General features: G+C 50.6%; 1 pseudogene; it reads right to left on the reverse strand.

The window, feature by feature from the left end:
• Nucleotides 1-660: 660 nt before the first annotated feature.
• LOC137318231 (cap-specific mRNA (nucleoside-2'-O-)-methyltransferase 1-like) overlaps nucleotides 661-19,210 on the reverse strand; it is a 66,159-nt pseudogene continuing 47,609 nt past the window's right edge.

Consider the following 19,210-nt stretch of genomic DNA (forward strand, 5'->3'; position numbering starts at 1 on the left):
CAGGGACTGGACCCCGGGGAGAGTCAGCACCTTCAGGGACTGGACCCCGGGGAGAGTCAGCACCTTCAGGGACTGGACCCCGGGGAGAGTCAGCACCTTCAGGGACTGTACCCCGGGGAGAGTCAGCACCTTCAGGGACTGTACCCCGGGGAGAGTCAGCACCTTCAGGGACTGGACCCCGGGGAGAGTCAGCACCTTCAGGGACTGTACCCCCGGGAGAGTCAGCACCTTCAGGGACTGGACCCCGGGGGAGAGTCGGCACCTTCAGGGACTGGACCCCGGGGAGAGTCGGCACCTTCAGGGACTGGACCCCGGGGAGAGTCGGCACCTTCAGGGACTGTACCCCGGGGAGAGTCAGCACCTTCAGGGACTGGACCCCGGGGAGAGTCAGCACCTTCAGGGACTGGACCCCGGGGAGAGTCAGCACCTTCAGGGACTGGACCCCGGGGAGAGTCAGCACCTTCAGGGACTGTACCCCCGGGAGAGTCAGCACCTTCAGGGACTGGACCCCGGGGAGAGTCAGCACCTTCAGGGACTGTACCCCGGGGAGAGTCAGCACCTTCAGGGACTGTACCCCGGGGAGAGTCGGCACCTTCAGGGATTGGAGGCGGTTATGAGGACGTGCCAGACCCATCGCCCTGCCCCCTCTCCAATACTCACCCCCCACAGTTTGAGACACTCCTTCCGGATATCAGCCTGTCGTGTCTCATTCAGGTTCCTGCAGGAGAAAAACATAGACTTAGATCCATGGGCTGCACTGTACCAGGTCTGAGATTACCCAGGCCACAGAACACCATTAACTAGATAACTACCTCAGCATGTGACCATTAACCAGGTAACCAGCTTCAGACACCGTGACCATTAACCAGGTAACCAGCTTCAGCACCGTGACCATTAACCAGGTGGCTAGCTTCAGGCACCGTGACCATTAACCAGGTAACCAGCTTCAGCACGTGACCATTAACCAGGTAACCAGCTTCAGCACGTGACCATTAACCAGGTAACCAGCTTCAGACACCGTGACCATTAACCAGGTAACTAGCTTCAGGCACTGTGACCAGTAACCAGCTTCAGATACTTTGACCATTAACCAGGTAACTAGCTATTGACACCATAACCATTAACCAGATAACTACCTTCAGACACCATGACCATTAACCAGGTTACCAGCTTCAGACACAGTGACCATTAACCAGGTAACTAGCTATTGGCACCGGGACTATTAACCAGGTAACTACTTTCAGACAAGGTGACCAGTAACCAGAGTTCTCGTGATTCTGGAACTGTCCCTCTAGATTGGAAAATTGCACATGTCACTCCGCTTTTAAGAAAGGAGAGAGAGGGAAACCAGGGAATTATAGACCAGTTGGCCGAACATCTGTTGTGGGGAAAATGCTGGAGTCTATAATTAAGGATAGGGTGACTGAACACCTCGAGAATTTTCAGTTAATCAGAGAGAGCCAGCATGGATTTGTGAAAGGTAGGTCGTGCCTGACAAACCTGATTGAATTTTTTGAAGAGGTGACTAAAGTAGTGGACAGGGGAATGTCAATGGATGTTATTTATATGGACTTCCAGAAGGCATTTGATAAAGTCCCACATTAGAGATTGTTAGCTAAGATAGAAGCCCATGGAATTGAGGGTGAATTATTGACTTGGTTAGGAGACTGGCTGAGTGGCAGGAGACAGAGAGTAGGGATAATGGGAAGGTACTCACATTGGCAGGATGTGACTAGTGGAGTCCCACAGGGATCTGTCTTGAGGCCTCAATTATTCACAATATTTATTAACGACTTAGATGAGGGGAGAGAGAGCCACAAATCCAATTTGCCGATGACACAAAGATTGGTGGCATTGTAAGCAGTGTAGATGAAAACATAAAATTACAAAGCAATATTGATAGATTAGGTGAATGGGCAAAACTGTGGCAAATGGAATTCAATGTAGACAAATGTGAGGTAAAATAATCAAGAAGGCAAATGGAATGCTGGCCTTTATATCGAGAGGACTGGAGTACAAGGGGGCAGAAGTTATGCTGCAGCTATACAAAACCCTGGTTAGACCGCACCTGGAGTACTGTGAGCAGTTCTGGGCACCGCACCTTCGGAAGGACATATTGGCCTTGGAGGGAGTGCAGCGTAGGTTTACTAGAATGATACCCGGACTTCAAGGGTTTAGTTACGAGGAGAGATTACACAAATTGGGGTTGTATTCTCTGGAGTTTCGAAGGTTAAGGGGTGATCTGATCGAAGTTTATAAGATATTAAGGGGAACAGATAGGGTGGATAGAGAGAAACTATTTCCGCTGGTTGGGGATTCTAGGAGTAGGGGGCACAGTCTAAAAATTAGAGCCAGACCTTTCAGGAGTGAGATTAGAAAACATTTCTACACACAAAGTGTGGTTGAAGTTTGGAACTCTCTTCCGCAAACGGCAATTGATGCGAGCTCAATTGCTAAATTTAAATCTGAGATAGATAGCTTTTTGGCAACCAAAGGTATTAAGGGATATGGGTCAAAGGCAGGTATATGGAGTTAGATCACAGATCAACCGTGATCTCACTGAATGGCGGAACAGGCTCGAGGGGCTGAATGACCTCCTCCTGTTCCTATGTAACTGCCTTCAGACAAGATAAAGAGGGAACTTCTCACATCGCGCGCTGTGACTGTCAACCAGGAAATCAGACAGCGTTCCTGTTCCTGATGGAAAGTGGGTGGATATCAAGTGAATACAGGATCAGCACTGTGTGCGATGTCTCCCCTGTCGAATATCACTGTCTGAGCTCACAGATCAAGAAGGATCAGTTGGGGCCGGCGCCAGGGGGACTGGAGCCCGAAGGGGAGGAAAGCCGGAGAGAATAGGTGCGGAGTTTAAACAAGGTTGGAACTCACGAATCACGGATGAAGGCGTGGATTTTAGCGAGAGCCTTGACCTGCATCATGGCATGGCTGGAAGGGAGAGAGAAAGAGAGAGAGACTGGTTACTCACACTGGGGGACGGCGAGGGGGGGCGGCGAGGGGGGGCGGGGAGACGGGGAGGGGAGGGGACGGGGAAGACGGTGAGGGGAGGGGAAGACGGTGAGGGGAGGGGAAGACGGTGAGGGTGAGGGTGAGGGGAGGGAGAGATGGTTGGTGAAGGAGACGGGGAGACGGTGAGTGGAGGGTGAGGGGAGGGTGAGGGGAGGGTGAGGGTGAGTGGAGGGTGAGGGTGAGCGGAGGGTGAGCGGAGGGTGAGGGTGAGGGGAGGGTGAGGGTGAGTGGAGGGTGAGGGTGAGGGGAGGGAGAGACGGTTGGTGGAGGAGACAGGGAGACGGTGAGTGGAGGGTGAGGGGAGGGGAAGACGGTGAGGGGAGGGGAAGACGGTGAGGGGAGGGGAAGACGGTGAGGGGAGGGGAAGACGGTGAGGGGAGGGGAAGACGGTGAGGGGAGGGGAAGACGGTGAGGGGAGGGGAAGACGGTGAGGGTGAGGGTGAGGGGAGGGAGAGATGGTTGGTGAAGGAGACGGGGAGACGGTGAGTGGAGGGTGAGGGTGAGTGGAGGGTGAGGGTGAGGGGAGGGTGAGGGTGAGGGGAGGGTGAGGGTGAGGGGAGGGTGAGGGTGAGGGGAGGGTGAGGGTGAGGGTGAGTGGAGGGTGAGGGTGAGGGGAGGGTGAGGGTGAGGGTGAGTGGAGGGTGAGGGTGAGGGTGAGGGTGAGTGGAGGGTGAGGGTGAGGGGAGGGTGAGGGTGAGGGTGAGTGGAGGGTGAGGGTGAGGGTGAGTGGAGGGTGAGGGTGAGGGGAGGGAGAGACGGTTGGTGGAGGAGACAGGGAGACGGTGAGTGGAGGGTGAGCGGAGGGTGAGTGGAGGGTGAGGGTGAGGGGAGGGAGAGACGGTTGGTGGAGGAGACAGGGAGACGGTGAGTGGAGGGTGAGTGGAGGGTGAGGGGAGGGTGAGGGTGAGGGGAGGGTGAGGGGAGGGTGAGGGGAGGGTGAGGGGAGGGTGAGGGGAGGGTGAGGGTGAGGGGAGGGTGAGGGTGAGTGGAGGGTGAGTGGAGGGTGAGCGGAGGGTGAGGGGAGGGTGAGGGTGAGGGGAGGGTGAGGGTGAGGGGAGGGTGAGGGTGAGGGTGAGGGGAGGGTGAGGGTGAGTGGAGGGTGAGTGGAGGGTGAGGGTGAGGGGAGGGTGAGGGTGAGTGGAGGGTGAGGGGAGGGTGAGGGTGAGGGTGAGTGGAGGGTGAGGGTGAGGGGAGGGAGAGACGGTTGGTGGAGGAGACAGGGAGACGGTGAGTGGATGGTGAGGGTGAGTGGAGGGTGAGCGGAGGGTGAGGGGAGGGTGAGGGTGAGGGGAGGGTGAGGGTGAGGGTGAGTGGAGGGTGAGGGTGAGTGGAGGGTGAGGGTGAGCGGAGGGTGAGGGTGAGCGGAGGGTGAGCGGAGGGTGAGGGGAGGGAGAGGGTGAGGGGAGGGAGAGACGGTTGGTGGAGGAGACAGGGAGACGGTGAGTGGAGGGTGAGCGGAGGGTGAGTGGAGGGTGAGGGTGAGGGGAGGGAGAGACGGTTGGTGGAGGAGACAGGGAGACGGTGAGTGGAGGGTGAGGGGAGGGTGAGGGGAGGGTGAGGGTGAGGGGAGGGTGAGGGGAGGGTGAGGGGAGGGTGAGGGTGAGGGGAGGGTGAGGGTGAGTGGAGGGTGAGTGGAGGGTGAGGGTGAGTGGAGGGTGAGCGGAGGGTGAGGGGAGGGTGAGGGTGAGGGGAGGGTGAGGGTGAGGGGAGGGTGAGGGTGAGGGTGAGGGGAGGGTGAGGGTGAGTGGAGGGTGAGTGGAGGGTGAGGGTGAGGGGAGGGTGAGGGTGAGTGGAGGGTGAGGGGAGGGTGAGGGTGAGGGTGAGTGGAGGGTGAGGGTGAGGGGAGGGAGAGACGGTTGGTGGAGGAGACAGGGAGACGGTGAGTGGATGGTGAGGGTGAGTGGAGGGTGAGCGGAGGGTGAGGGGAGGGTGAGGGTGAGGGTGAGTGGAGGGTGAGGGTGAGTGGAGGGTGAGGGTGAGTGGAGGGTGAGGGTGAGTGGAGGGTGAGGGTGAGCGGAGGGTGAGCGGAGTGTGAGCGGAGGGTGAGGGGAGGGAGAGGGTGAGGGTGAGGGTGAGGGGAGGGTGAGGGTGAGGGTGAGTGGAGGGTGAGGGTGAGGGGAGGGAGAGACGGTTGGTGGAGGAGACAGGGAGACGGTGAGTGGAGGGTGAGGGGAGGGTGAGGGTGAGGGTGAGGGGAGGGAGAGACGGTTGGTGGAGGAGACAGGGAGACGGTGAGTGGAGGGTGAGGGTGAGGGTGAGTGGAGGGTGAGGGTGAGGGTGAGGGGAGGGAGAGACGGTTGGTGGAGGAGACAGGGAGACGGTGAGTGGAGGGTGAGGGTGAGGGGAGGGTGAGTGGAGGGTGAGGGGAGGGTGAGGGTGAGGGTGAGGGGAGGGAGAGACGGTTGGTGAAGGAGACGGGGAGACGGTGAGTGGAGGGTGAGGGGAGGGTGAGGGTGAGGGTGAGGGGAGGGTGAGGGGAGGGTGAGGGGAGGGTGAGGGGAGGGTGAGGGGAGGGTGAGGGTGAGGGTTCCGTGTGAAGGAGGCAGGGACTCACCGCTGGTTGGACGTCAGCATGTATTGGTAGAAGTCAGTGTCGGATTTGATGATGTCCAGAGGTACCACACTGACCACATCCTGCTCACTCCCTCTCAGATGGTTGAGCTTCAGATTGATGTTGAAGAGATATTCCCGAATCGAATCTGTCCCAGAGTTCAATCCTCGACACACCACGTACCTGGGACAACACGGAGTGAGAGACGACCGTGTTACTACACCAGGAGACAGAGAAACCCCAAATCACAAAATGATCTCAAGGCATTGGAGGGGATGCTGTAAAGATTCGAAGAATGATACCAGAACTGGAGCGTATATCTGCTGCCTGAGAAAGGACTGAGGGGTGATATGTTAAAGGTCTGTAAGATTATCAAGGGTCGTAAGAGGAGGGGTGGGGCCGATTAGGGACCATAAAGGAGATCTACTCATGGAGGCAGAGGGCATGGCCGAGGTACTAAATGAGGACTTTGCATCTGTCTTTACCAAGGGAGAAGATGCTGCCAGAGTCTCAGTAAAGGATGATATAGTTGAGATACTGGATGGGCTAAAAATTGATAAAGAGGAGGTACTGGAAAGTCCAGCTGTACTTAAAGTGGATAAGTCACCCGGTCCGGATGGGATGCATCCGAGGTTGCTGAGGGAAGTAAGGGTGGAAATTGCGGAGGTACTGGTCATAATCTTCCAAATATCCGTAGATACGGGGGTGGTGCCAGAGGACTGGAGAATTGCAAATGTTACACCCTTGTTCAAAAAAGGGTGTAAGGATAAACCCAGCAACTACAGGCCAGTCAGTTTAACCTCAGTGGTGGGGAAACTTTTAGAAACGATAATCTGGGACAGAATTAACAGTCACTTGGACAAGTATGGATTGATTAGGGAAAGCCAGCACGGATTTGTTAAAGGCAAATCGTGTTTAACTAACCTGATGGGAGTTTTTTGATGAGGTAACAGAGAGGGTCGATGAGGGCAATGCGGTGGATGTGGTGTATATGGACTTTCAAAAGGCGTTTGATAAAATGCCGCACGGTAGGTTTATCATCAAGATTGTGGCCCATGGAATAAAGGGGGCAGCAGCAACATGGATACAGAATTGGGTAAGGGACAGGAAACAGAGAGTAGTGGTGAACGGTTGTTTTTCGGACTGGAGGGAGGTGTACAGTGGTGTTCCCCAGGGGTCAGTGCTGGGACCACTGCTTTTCTTGATATATATTAATGACTTGGACTTGGGAGTACAGGGCACAATTTCAAAATTTGCAGATGACACAAAACTTGGAAGTGCAGTGAACAGTGAGGAGGATAGTGATAGACTTCAAGAGGATATAGACAGGCTGGTAGAATGGGCGGACACGTGGCAGATGAAATTTAATGCAGAAAAAAACGAAGTGATAGATTTCGGTAGGAAGAACGAGGAGAGGCAATATAAACTAGAGGGTACAAGTCTAAAAGGGGTACAGGAACAGAGAGATCTGGGGGTATATGTACACAAATCGTTAAAGGTGGCAGGGCAGGTTGAGAAAGTGGTTAAAAAAGCATACGGGATCCTGGGCTTTATAAATAGAGGCAGAGAGTACAAAAGTATGGAAGTCATGATCAACCTTTATAAAACACTGGTTCGACCACAACTGGAGTATTGTGTCCAGTTCTGGGCACCGCACTTCAGGAAAGATGTGAAGGCCTTAGAGAGGGTGCAGAAGAGATTTACTGGAATGATTCCAGGGATGAGGGACTTTAGTTACGTGGATAGACTGGAGAAGCTTATAGGACCACCCTCTTTTTCCTAATATAACTATAAAAGTTCTTCGTATTGGTTTTGATATCCCTTGCAAGTTTCTTTTCAAACTCTCTTTTTGTAGCTCTTACTATCTGTTTTGTGACCCTTTGTTGATCTTTGTATCTTTCCCATTCGCCAGGATCTGTGCCATTTTTTGCCTTTTTCTATGCCCTTTCCTTATGTCTTATTCTGTCCCTTACCTCTTTAGTTGTCCATGGCTGTTTTTTTTGGCAAGTAGAGTTCTTGCCCCTCAGGGGTATAAACCGATTCTGTATCACGTTAAATGTTTCTTTAAACATTTCCCACTGATCATCAGTCGTTTTACCCATTAACAGATTTGCCCAGTTTACTGTGGACAGTCTCTGTCTCATCCCATTGAAGTCGGCCTTACCCAAGTCTAGAATCTTAGCAGCTGATTCACTTTTTTCCCTTTTAAACACTACCTTGAACTCGATCACGTTATGATCACTATTGGATAGATGTTCACGCACAGTTAAGCCGTTAACTAAATCTGGTTCATTACTCATTACTAAATCTAGTATGGCTTGCCCCCTTGTTGCCTCCAGGACATACTGCTATAGAAAACTATCCCGGACACACTCAAGAAATTCACTACCTTTCTGACAGTTGCTAGTCTGCTTTTCCCAATCTCTGTGAAGGTTAAAGTCCCCCATTAAGACCACAATGCCTTTCTTACACGCTTGTCTAATCTCTGCATTGATACAATCTAGCACTTCAGAGCTGCTGCCAGGGCTCCTGTACACAACTCCCACTATAGTCTTAGATCCTTTCCTATTTCTCAATTCAACCCATAAGGTCTCTGTTGGCTGCTTACCTCTCGTTATATCCTCCTTTATCATTGAAGTGATTTCATCTCCAATCACTAAGGCTACTCCTCCCCCTCTTCCATTTTCCCTATCTCTCCTGTAGACCTTATAACCTGATATATTCAGTTCCCAATCCTGACCATCCTGCAGCCATGTCTCAGTAATAGCTATCATGTCATACCCTCCAATTTGAATTTGAACCTGTAGTTCATTTAATTTATTCCTTATACTCCGTGCGTTTGTATATAGAACTCTTAGTTGGGCCACACACCCGAGCCTGACCTTCAGCTTTGATGCTGGGTTAATCGCCTTACGCCTTCTAGTTTTCACTTTATCTGTCGTGTCTAAAGTACACTTTCTTTCCGCTGCTCGACACTTTTCCCTTTCACTTGTTCTTGAACAACTGTTTGAACTATTTGTATTGTAAATTTCCCCTGGGTCTTCCCCTCGCTTACTGCTCTCAACTTTACTCCCTTCTGACTCCCCGCTCAGGTTCCCATCCCCCTGCCACTCTAGTTTAAACCTTCCCCAAGCTGGGGTTGTTCTCCTTGGAACAGAGACGGTTGTGAGGAGATTTGATCGAGGTGTTCAAAATCATGAAGGGTCCAGACAGAGTAGATAGAGAGAAACTGTTCCCATTGGCGGAAGGGTCAAGAACCAGAGGACACAGATTTAAGGTGATTGGCAAAAGAACCAAAGGTGATAGTGATCATAATACAGTTAGATTTATCATAGTTATGGAAAAGGACAGAGATGGAACAGGAGTAAAAGTTCACAATTGGGGAAAGGCCAATTTTACTGAGCTGAGAAGTGATTTAGCAAAAGTGGACTGGAAACAGCAACTTGAAGGTAAATCAGTGTCAGAGCAGTGGGAGGCATTCAAGGGGGAGATTCAAGGGGTTCAGAGTAAACATGTTCCCACCAAGAAAAAGGGAGGGAGTCCCAAATCTCGAGCCCTCTGGATGACAAGAAGCATTCCGGGTAAGATAAGGTAAAAAAGGGAAACTTATGTCAGACACCGAGAGCTCAATATGGCAGAAAGCCGAGAGGAGGATAGAAAGTGCAGGGGTGAAATTAAACAGGAAATTAGGAAAACAAAGAGAGGGCATGAAAAAATATTCGACGGTAAAATCGAAGAAAACCCAAAGATGTTTTATAAATACATAAAGAGCAAGAGGATAACTAAGGAAAGAGTAGGGCCTATTAGAGACCAAAAAGGTGACCTATGAGTGGAGGCGGAAGATGTGGGGATGGTTCTTAATGAATACTTTGCATCTGTCTTCACAAAGGAGAGGGATGATGCAGAGATTGTAGTTCAGGAGGAGGAGTGTGAAATATTGGATGGGATAAACATAGTGAGAGAGGAAGTATTAAGGGGATTAGCATCTTTGAAAGTAGATAAATCACCAGGCCCGGATGAAATGTATCCCAGGCTGTTAAGAGAAGCCAGGGAGGAAATAGCGGAGGCTCTGACCATCATTTTCCAATCCTCACTGGATACAGGCGTGGGGCCGGAGGATTGGAGGACTGCTAACATTATACCGTTGTTTAAAAAGGGAGTGAGGGATAGACCGAGTAATTACAGGCCAGTCAGTCTAACCTCGGTGGTGGGCAAATTATTGGAATCAATTCTGAGGGACAGGATAAACCGTCACTTAGAAAGGCACGGAGTAATCAAGGACAGTCAGCATGGATTTGTTAAGGGAAGGTTGTGTCTGACTAACTTGATTGAATTTTTTGAGGCGGTAACAAGGAGGGTCGATGAGGGTCGTGCGTTTGATGTAGTCTACATGGATTTTAGCAAGGCTTTTGACAAGGTCCCACATGGCAGATTGGTCAAAAAAGTAAAAGCCCATGGGATCCAAGGGAATGTGGCAAATTGGATCCAAAATTGTCTCAGTGGCAGGAAGCAAAGGGTAATGGTCGATGGGTGTTTCTGTGACTGGAAGGATGTTTCCAGTGGGGTTCCACAGGGCTCAGTACTCAGTCCCTTGCTTTTTGTGGTCCATATTAATGACTTGGACTTAAACGTGGGGGGCATGATTAAGAGATTTGCAGATGATACAAAGATGGGCCGTGTGGTTGATAGTGAGGAGGAAAGCTGTAGACTGCAGGAAGATATCAATGGACTGGTCAGATGGGCAGAAAAGTGGCAAATGGAATTCAATCCGGAGAAGTGTGAGGTAATGCATTTGGGAGAGCAAACAAGGCAAGGGAATACACAATAAATGGGAGGATACTGAGAGGTGCAGAGGAAGTGAGGGACCTTGGAGTGCACGTCCACAGATCCCTGAAGGTAGCAGGACAGGTAGATAAGGTGGTTAAGAAGGCATACGGGATACTTTCCTTTATTAGTCGAGGCATAGAATATAAGAGCAGGGATGTTATGCTGGAACTGTATAAAACACTAGTTAGGCCACAGCTTGAATACTGTGTACAGTTCTGGTCACCACATTACAGGAAAGATGTGATTGCACTCGAGAGGGTGCAGAGGAGATTTACGAGGATGTTGCCAGGACTGGAGAATTTTAGCTATGAGGAAAGATTGGACAGGCTGGGGTTGTTTTCCCTGGAACAGTGGAGGCTGAGGGGAGATTTAATTGAGGTGTATAAAATTACGAGGGGCCGAAATAGAATGATAGTGAGGGCCTATTTCCCTTAGCGGAGGGGTCGGTAACCAGAGGACACAGATTTAAGGTGATTGGCAAAAGAACCAAAGGTGACATGAGGAGAAACTTTTTTACGCAGCGAGTGGTTAGGATCTGGAATGCACTGCCCGAGGGGGTGGTGGAGGCAGATTCAATCATGGCCTTCAAAAGGGAACTGGATAAGGACTTGAAAAGGAAAAAATTTGCAGGGCTACATGGACAGGGCGGGGGAGTGGGACCAGCTGGATTGCTCTTAGAGAGCCGGCACGGACTCGATGGGCTGAATGGCCTCCTTCTGTGCTGTAATCTTTCAATGAAAGGGTTTCATAGGGTAAAGTATTAGTATTTAGCATGGATAAAGGATTGGTGAGCTCACAGGAAACAGAGAGTAGGAATAAATGGGTCATTTTCAGGTTGGCAAGATGTAACGAGTGGAGAGCCACAGGATCAGTGCTTGGGCCTCAACTATTTACAATCTATATCAATGACTTGGATGAAGGGACCGAATGTATGGTTGTTAAATTTACTGATAACACAAAGGTAGGTGGGAAAGTAAGTTGTGAAGAGGACATAAGGAGTCTGTAAAGGGATATAGATAGGTTAAGTGAGTGGGCAAAAATTGGCAGATGGAGTATAATGTGGGAAAATGTGAACTGGTTCACTTTGGCAGGAGGAATAGAAAAGCAGTATATTATTTAAATGGAGAGAGATTGCAGAACTCTGAGGTACAGAGGGATCTGGGTGTCCCAGCACATGAATCACAAAAAGTTAGTATGCAGGTACAGCAAGTGATTAGGAAGGCAAATGGAATGTTGTCATTTATTGCAAGGGGAATGGAATATAAAAGTCGAGATGTTTTGCTCCAGTTGTACAGGGCATTGGTGAGACCACATCTAGAATACTGTGTGCAGTTTTGGTCTCCTTATTTAAGAAAGGACATAATGGCTTTGGAGGTGGTTCAGAGAAGGTTCACTCGACTGATTCCTGGGATGAGGGGGTTATCTTATGAGGAAAGGTTGGACAAGTTGGGCCTGTATACACTGGAGTTTAGAAGAATGAGAGGTGATCTTATTGAAACATATAAGATCCTGAGGGGACTAGAAGGGGTAGATGCTGAGGGGATGTTTCCCCTTGTGGGAGAGACTAGAACTCGGGGCCACAGTTTAAAAATAAGGGGTCTCCCATTTAAGACGGAGATGAGGAGAATTTTTTTCCATCAGAGGGTGGTGAGTCTGTGGAACTCCCTTCCCCAGAGAGCGGGGGAGGCAGGGTCAGTGAATATTTTTAAGGCTGAGTTCGATAGATTCCCAATTAACGAGGGGGTCAAAGGTTATAGGAGGTAGACGGGAAAGTAGGGTTGAGGTCGCAATGAGATCAGCCATGATCTTATCAAATGGCAGAGCAGGTTCGAGGGGCCGAATGGCCGACTCCTGCTCTTAATTCGTATGTTCGTATGGAGTAAAAGTAGAGAAGATGTTTCCACTTGTGGGGAGTCCAAAACTAGAGGTCATAAAGTTAAAATATTCACCAATAAATTCAATAGGGAATTCAGGAGAAACTTCTTTCCCCAGAGAGTGGTGAGAATGTGGAACTCGCTCCCACAGGGAGTGATTGAGGTGAATCGTAGAGATACATTTAAGGGGAAGCTGGATAAACACATGAGGGAGAAAGGAATAGAAGGGCATTCTGATAGGGTGAGATGAAGTCGGGAGGGAGGAGGCTCGTGTGGAGCATAAACACCGGCATGGACCTGTTGGGCCGAATGGCCTGTTTCTGTGCTGTACACTCGAAGTAACCCCAACACTGTCCTTTGACCTCAGTGACCGCGCCCCGACCCACCCCTCCCAAACTCCAGGCTGCCCTTCGACGAGTGACCCATGGGACTGCCCTTTGACCTCAGAGACCGCACCCGCGCCCCCACCCAGGCTGCCCTTTGACCACAGCAACGCCCCCCACCCCGCAACAACCCCCGGGCTGCCTTTCGACCTCAGCAATGGTGTGCAGACTGAACTGGAAGGAAGAGAAGGCTCACCTCTCGGAGTTGGCTGGGCGGCTGGTCACTGGTTTGAACAGTGAGACTCGCTCGAAGCAAATGTACAGCAGGTAAATGAGCCCCACGCTGAACGGTGTGAAGAGGTCAAAGGTCTTACAAACAAAATGGCCACCTGCAAGCGGAGAAGGGAAGGCAGAATGGAGAGGCAGATCGTGAACAGAGAGCTGCGGACAGCACCGAGTGTCGGCAGCCTGATTATCACAAACTCCACGAGATCGGCCAATGGGGTCAGCAATTTACATTTCAGTTCATTCCAGCACGCACATTGTGCTGACAGATCGAGAAAGTTTGAAACAAAGCATCCGCCTGACCGACTGAGTGTTCACAGCACCTGAAGTAAATTCATTTCAACTCAATAAACTTTTCAGCAATATCCCCTCAATCACTCCCAATCACACACTGTCCCATTTAACACACAGTATGACCCCTCGATCACTCTCCCGATCACACCATGTCCCATTTAACACACACTATAACCCCTCGATCACTCTCCCGATCACACCCTGTCCCATTTAACACACACTATAACCCCTCGATCACTCTCCCGATCACACCCTGTCCCATTTAACACACACTATAACCCCTCGATCACTCTCCCGATCACACCATGTCCCATTTAACACACACTATAACCCCTCGATCACTCTCCCGATCACACCCTGTCCCATTTAACACACACTATAACCCCTCGATCACTCTCCCGATCACACCCTGTCCCATTTAACACACACTATAACCCCTCGATCACTCTCCCGATCACACCCTGTCCCATTTAACACACACGAGAACCCCTCGATCACTCTCCCGATCACACCCTGTCCCATTTAACACACACTATAACCCCTCGATCACTCTCCCGATCACACCCTGTCCCATTTAACACACACTATAACCCCTCGATCACTCTCCCGATCACACCCTGTCCCATTTAAGACACACTATAACCCCTCGATCACTCTCCCGATCACACCCTGTCCCATTTAACACACACTATAACCCCTCGATCACTCTCCCGATCACACCCTGTCCCATTTAACACACACTATAACCCCTCGATCACTCTCCCGATCACACCCTGTCCCATTTAACACACACTATAACCCCTCGATCACTCTCCCGATCACACCCTGTCCCATTTAACACACACTATAACCCCTCGATCACTCTCCCGATCACACCCTGTCCCATTTAACACACACTATAACCCCTCGATCACTCTCCCGATCACACCCTGTCCCATTTAACACACACTATAACCCCTCGATCACTCTCCCGATCACACCCTGTCCCATTTAACACACACTATAACCCCTCGATCACTCTCCCGATCACACCCTGTCCCATTTAACACACACTATAACCCCTCGATCACTCTCCCGATCACACCCTGTCCCATTTAACACACACTATAACCCCTCGATCACTCTCCCGATCACACCCTGTCCCATTTAACACACACTATAACCCCTCGATCACTCTCCCGATCACACCCTGTCCCATTTAACACACACTATAACCCCTCGATCACTCTCCCGTTCACTAATGTCCTTTAGGGAAGGAAACCTGACGTCCTTACCCGGTCTGGCCTATATGTGACTCCAGACCCACAGCAATGTGGTTGATTCTTAATTGCCCTCTGAAATGGCCTAGCAAGCCACTCAGTTGTAAAATCTCGCTACGAAAAGTCATAATAAGAATAAAACCGGACGGACCACCCGGCATCGGACCACTAGGCACCGGACACGACAACGGCAAAACACCAAGCCCAGTCGACCCTGCAAGGTCCTCCTTACGAACATCTGGGGACTTGTGCCAAAATTGGGGGATCAGTCCCACAGACGAGTCAAGCAACAGCCTGACATAGCCACACTCACAGAATCATACCTTTCAGCCAACGTCCCAGACTCTTCCATCACCATCCCTGGGTATGTCCTGTCCCACCGGCAGGACAGACCCACCAGAGGTGGCGGTACAGTGATATACAGTCAGGAGGGAGTGGCCCTGGGAGTCCTCAACATTGACTCTGGACCCCATGAAATCTCATGGCATCAGGTCAAACATGGGCAAGGAAACCTCCTGCTGATTACCACCTACCGCCCTCCCTCAGCTGATGAATCAGTCCTCCTCCATGTTGAGCACCACTTGGAGGAAGCACTGAGGGTAGCAAGGGCACAGAATGTACTCTGGGTGGGGGACTTCAATGTCCATCACCAAGAGTGGCTCGGTAGCACCACTACTGACCGAGCTGGCCGAGTCCTGAAGGACATAGCTGCGAGACTGGGCCTGCGGCAGGTGGTGAGCGAACCAACACGAGGGAAAAACTTACTTGACCTCGTCCTCACAATCTACCTGTCGCAGATGCATCTGTCCATGACAGTATTGGTAGGAGTGACCACCGCACAGTCCTCGTGGAGATGAAATCCCGTCTTCGCACTGAGGACACCATCCAACGTGTTGTGTGGCACTACCACCGTGCTAAATGGGATACATTCAGAACAGATCTCGCAGCTCAAAACTGGGCATCCATGAGGCACTGTGGGCCATCAGCAGCAGCAGAATTGTATTCCAGCACAATCTGTAACCTCATGGCCCGGCATATTCCTCACTCTACCATTACCAACAAGCCAGGGGATCAACCCTGGTTCAATGAGGAGTGTAGAAGAGCATGCCAGGAGCAGCACCAGGCATACCTAAAAATGAGGTGCCAACCTGGTGAAGCTACAACTCAGGACTACACGCATGCTAAACAGCGGAAGCAACATGCTATAGACAGAGCTAAGCGATTCCACAACCAACGGATCAGATCAAAGCTCTGCAGTCCTGCCACATCCAGTCGTGAATGGTGGTGGACAATTAAACAACTAACGGGAGGAGGAGGCTCTGTAAACATCCCCATTCTCAATGATGGCAGAGTCCAGCACGTGAGTGCAAAAGACAAGGCTGAAGCGTTTGCAACCATCTTCAGCCAGAAGTGCCTCCTCCCGATATCCCCACCATCACGGAAGCCAGTCTTCGGCCAATTCGATTCACTCCACGTGATATCAAGAAACGGCTGAGTGCACTGGATACAGCAAAGGCTATGGGCCCCGACAACATCCCTGCTGTAGTGCTGAAGACTTGTGCTCCAGAACTAGCTGCGCCTCCAGCCAAGCTGTTCCAGTACAGCTACAACACTGGCATCCACCCGACAATGTGGAAAGTTGCCCAGGTATGTCCTGTCCACAAAAAGCAGGACAAATCCAATCCGGCCAATTACCGCCCCATCAGTCTACTCTCAATCATCAGCAAAGTGATGGAAGGTGTCGTCGACAGTGCTATCAAGCGGCACTTACTCACCAATAACCTGCTCACCGATGCTCAGTTTGGGTTCCGCCAGGACCACTCGGCTCCAGACCTCATTACAGCCTTGGTCCAAACATGGACAAAAGAGCTGAATTCCAGAGGTGAGGTGAGAGTGACTGCCCTTGACATCAAGGCAGCATTTGACCGAGTGTGGCACCAAGGAGCCCTAGTAAAATTGAAGTCAATGGGAATCAGGGGGAAAACTCTCCAGTGGCTGGAGTCATACCGAGCACAAAGGAAGATGGTAGTGGTTGTTGGAGGCCAGTCATCTCAGCCCCAGGGCATTGCTGCAGGAGTTCCTCAGGGCAGTGTCCTAGGCCCAACCATCTTCAGCTGCTTCATCAATGACCTTCCCTCCATCATAAGGTCAGAAATGGGGATGTTCGCTGATGACTGCACAGTGTTCAGTTCCATTCGCAACCCCTCAGATAATGAAGCAGTCCGAGCCTGCATGCAGCAAGACCTGGACAACATCCAGGCTTGGGCTGATAAGTGGCAAGTAACATTCGCGCCAGATAAGTGCCAGGCAATGACCATCTCCAACAAGAGAGAGTCTAACCACTTCCCCTTGACATTCAACGGCATTACCATCACCGAATCCACCACCATCAACATCCTGGGGGTCACCATTGACCAGAAACTTAACTGGACCAGCCATATAAATACTGTGGCTCCGAGAGCAGGTCAGAGGCTGGGTATTCTGCGGCAAGTGACTCACCTCCTGACTCCCCAAAGCCTTTCCACCATCTACAAGGCACAAGTCAGGAGTGTGATGGAATACTCTCCACTTGCCTGGATGAGTGCAGCTCCAACAACACTCAAGAAGCTTGACACCATCCAAGATAAAGCAGCCCGCTTGATTGGCACCCCATCCACCACCCTAAACATTCACTCCCTTCACCACCGGCGCACTGTGGCTGCAGTGTGGACCATCCACAGGATGCACTGCAGCAACTCGCCAAGGCTTCTTCGACAGCACCTCCCAAACCCGCGACCTCTACCACCTAGAAGGACAAGAGCAGCAGGCACATGGGAACAACACCACCTGCACGTTCCCCTCCAAGTCACACACCATCCCGACTTGGAAATATATCACCGTTCCTTCATTGTCGCTGGGTCAAAATCCTGGAACTCCCTTCCTAACAGCACTGTGGGAGAACCGTCACCACACGGACTGCAGCGGTTCAAGAAGGCGGCTCACCACCACCTTCTCGAGGGCAATTAGGGATGGGCAATAAATGCCGGCCTTGCCAGCGACGCCCACATCCCGTGAACGAATAAAAAAATTTTAAAAAAACACACTGTCCCATTTCACACACACTATAACCCCTCGATCACTCTCCCGATCACACCCTGTCCCATTTAAGATGTGGAGATGCCGGTGATGGACTGGGGTTGACAATTGTAAACAATTTTACAACACCAAGTTATAGTCCAGCAATTTTATTTTAAATTCACAAGCTTTCGGAGGCTTCCCCCTTCCCCCTTTCACATCGTTCACCTGAGGAAGGGGGAAGCCTCCGAAAGCTTGTGAATTTAAAATAAAATTGCTGGACTATAACTTGGTGTTGTAAAATTGTTTACAATTGTCCCATTTAACACACACAATAACCCCTCGATCACTCTCCTGATCACACACTGTCCCATTTAACACACACAAAAACCCCTCGATCACTCCCCCGATCACACCCTGTCATAGAATCATAGAATCATAGAAGTTACAACATGGAAACAGGCCCTTCGGCCCAACATGTCCATGTCGCCCAGTTTATACCACTAAGCTAGTCCCAATTGCCTGCACTTGGCCCATATCCCTCTATACCCATCTTACCCATGTAACTGTCCAAATGCTTTTTAAAAGACAAAATTGTACCCGCCTCTACTACTGCCTCTGGCAGCTCGTTCCAGACACTCACCACCCTTTGAGTGAAAAAATTGCCCCTCTGGACCCTTTTGTATCTCTCCCCTCTCACCTTAAATCTATGCCCCCTCGTTATAGACTCCCCTACCTTTGGGAAAAGATTTTGACTATCGACCTTATCTATGCCCCTCATTATTTTATAGACTTCTATAAGATCACCCCTTAACCTCCTACTCTCCAGGGAAAAAAGTCCCAGTCTATCTCACCTCTCCCGAAAAGTCAAACCATCAAGTCCCGGTAGCATCCTAGTAAATCTTTTCTGCACTCTTTCTAGTTTAATAATATCCTTTCTATAATAGGGTGACCAGAACTGTACACAGTACTCCAAGTGTGGCCTCACCAATGCCCTGTACAACTTCAACAAGACATCCCAACTCCTGCATTCAATGTTCTGACCAATGAAACCAAGCATGCTGAATGCCTTCTTCACCACCCTATCCACCTGTGACTCCACTTTCAAGGAGCTATGAATCTGTACTCCCAGATCTCTTTGTTCTATAACTCTCCCCAACGCCCTACCATTAACGGAGTAGGTCCTGGCCCGATTCGATCTACCAAAATGCATCACCTCACATTTATCTAAATTAAACTCCATCTGCCATTCATCGGCCCACTGGCCCAATTGATCAAGATCCCGTTGCAATCCCAGATAACCTTCTTCACTGTCCACAATGCCACCAATCTTGGTGTCATCTGCAAACTTACTAACCATGCCTCCTAAATTCTCATCCAAATCATTAATATAAATAACAAATAACAGCGGACCCAGCACCGATCCCTGAGGCACACCGCTGGACACAGGCCTCCAGTTTGAAAAACAACCCTCTACAACCACCCTCTGTCTTCTGTCGTCAATCCAATTTTGTATCCAATTGGCTACATCACCTTGGATCCCATGAGATTTAACACACGCTATAACCCCTCGATCTCTCTCCCGATCACACACTGTCCCATTTAACACACACTATAACCCCTCGATCACTCTCCCGATCACTCCCTGTCCCATTTAACACATACTATAACCCCTCGATCTCTCTCCCGATCACACCCTGTCCCATTTAACACACA

Source organism: Heptranchias perlo, unplaced genomic scaffold (genome assembly GCF_035084215.1).
Source record: "Heptranchias perlo isolate sHepPer1 unplaced genomic scaffold, sHepPer1.hap1 HAP1_SCAFFOLD_669, whole genome shotgun sequence".
NCBI classification, from domain to species: domain Eukaryota; kingdom Metazoa; phylum Chordata; class Chondrichthyes; order Hexanchiformes; family Hexanchidae; genus Heptranchias; species Heptranchias perlo.